The following is a 2,236-nucleotide window of genomic DNA, read 5'->3' on the forward strand; positions in this document are numbered from 1 at the left end:
TCTTTTTTAGGGTTGTTAAAAAGTGGGGTCCCTAGATGACCAGACATTACAGGCAATTGCCAATTCTCTTGGTTACCTCCAGATCTTGACAATAAGACTCAATTGCTGAATACACTACATACATGAGTCAGAGAGCATGTGAAATCAATCTGACACTCACTGAGATGCATCATCCCTACTGGCTGCCTTTAATGGTGCTAGAAGGTGCTATGCATGCTACTGGAGGAGAAAATTAATCACTAATCTTACTCACACGTGAACCCTGTGAGCTAGAGTAATAACTGCCCTGGAAAAATATGGCCACTGGTATAATAGTGAAAGGAATGTCATGGGAGCAACCACCATTTTCTGTGTGGATTTAAAGCCTACCCTACAAGTTGAAACCTATACTTAGCACTGTTATTGAGGTCAAAAATCTGTGACTATACAGGTCATAGGCCTTAGTGTAGAACCTATCACTGTTATTCTATTAAAGGGCACAACATTAAACTGTCTCTTAATGACATGGTTTTTACTTCACACAGAGAAATGCACCTCACAACCCTGGTTAGAGAAGCTTCCACATTTGCATTTTATTCCTTTAGGTTTTCCTTTCTTTGGTGTTCACTGTGGAAATATCATGAGATCAATTAAAAATCTTTAGTTGTTTTCTTTAAATCCCTTATAATACTAGGTCTTTCATTAATAGAGATCTCTCATAAAGTTCCTACGTAATGTCTGTAGGAGGTTTATTTTTGTAAGTAACAGATGCTTTTCAAAATGGATAAATGCTTGGTTTAGAAAAACTAATTGGAGTCTCTTACGGTGTGGTAACTGAAAGTCTTGGTCGGTTTTGAAAATTAATGGCATTTTTTTTATTTTTCCATCAATAGAGAGGATTACCAATCATTGATAAATCAGAAGATTGCACAAATAGATTCAAATATTTGTTACCTAGCATGAATAACCAGAAGAGGGAAAAATATTTACAAAGGAATTCTTTGCAGTAACAATGTTACTGTTGTTATAGTAGTGGTTATTTGGTAATTAAAAGTTTTATCTCAATGAGAAACATATAAATAACATTTGTATAAAATCCAATCACCAAGTTTTAGATGATTTATCCAGTGAAATGATAAAACATAAAATTATTTTCCTTTGAATCAGTTGGTAACAATCTTATTAAGACTAGATTAATAATTAAGAAAATATTATTATTTCAAACAGGAAATTTTTTTTCCTTTATTTTATATTTATAATTTAATTTAATTTTACCTATCAGCCACGGATTCCCTTGTTCTCCCCGCTCTGCCCTCCCACCGCCTTCCCCCCACCCCACCCCCCCATTCCCATCTCCTCCAGGGCAAAGACTCCCCTGGGGATTGAGTTCAACCTGGTAGATTCAGTCCAGGCAGGTCCAGTTTCCTCCTCCCAGGCTGAGCCAAGTGTCCCTGTATAAGCCCCAGGTTCCAAACAGCCAGCTCATTCACTGAGGACAGGACCCGGTCCCACTGCCTGGATGCCTCCCATACAGATCAAGCTAATCAACTGTCTCAATTATCCAGAGGGCCTGATCCAGTTGGGGGCTCCTCAGCTATTGGTTCATAGTTCATGTGTTTCCATTCATCAAACAGGAAATCTTAATTTTTACCTCAGAGTTTTGGATTTTTACCTTAGAAATTATAATAACTTTTGATTATAATTAACTAAATCATACCAATGTCATATTTATTTCTTGAAGTTTTAATCCTTGTAACTTTTATAGCATACTTGACCTTTTATTTTAAGCAAGAAATGCACAGAGATGAGTCCCAAATATATTGTAAAACAGAAAAGGTAATTATGATGAAACGAAATACAATAGGCCTTTGTATGCCTTTAAATGAGCTAAGCAGATTTCAAAATGGCAATTTTCTCTTAGTTTTAGATCATCAAAGTTCTACACTTGATCTTAGCCAAAAGGCCGAGAAGCGAACGAGAATGAGGAGGGTTTATATGAGCGAGAATTGTTGAGACCAAGGTTGGATAAAGCACAGGGACAAATAGCCAAATGAATGGAAACACATGAACTATGAACCAATGGCTGAGGGGTCCACACTGGATCAGGCCCTCCGAATGGGTGAGACAGTTGATTGGCTTGATCTGTTTGGGAGGCATCCAGGCAGTGGGACCAGATCTTGTGCTCATTGCATGAGTTGGCTGTTTGAAACCTGGGGCCTATGCAGGATTGTTTGGCTCGGCCTGGGAGGAGGGGACT

At 38.1% G+C, this 2,236-nt stretch overlaps 1 pseudogene; it reads right to left on the minus strand.

Annotated features, from left to right (window-relative positions):
* Nucleotides 1-1,804: 1,804 nt before the first annotated feature.
* On the minus strand, nucleotides 1,805-1,954 carry LOC128102793 (uncharacterized; annotated as a pseudogene).
* Between the last annotated feature and the right edge of the window lie 282 nt (nucleotides 1,955-2,236).

Source organism: Peromyscus californicus, unplaced genomic scaffold (assembly GCF_007827085.1).
Source record: "Peromyscus californicus insignis strain IS unplaced genomic scaffold, ASM782708v3 Scaffold_7__1_contigs__length_154581171, whole genome shotgun sequence".
NCBI classification, from domain to species: Eukaryota; Metazoa; Chordata; class Mammalia; order Rodentia; family Cricetidae; genus Peromyscus; species Peromyscus californicus.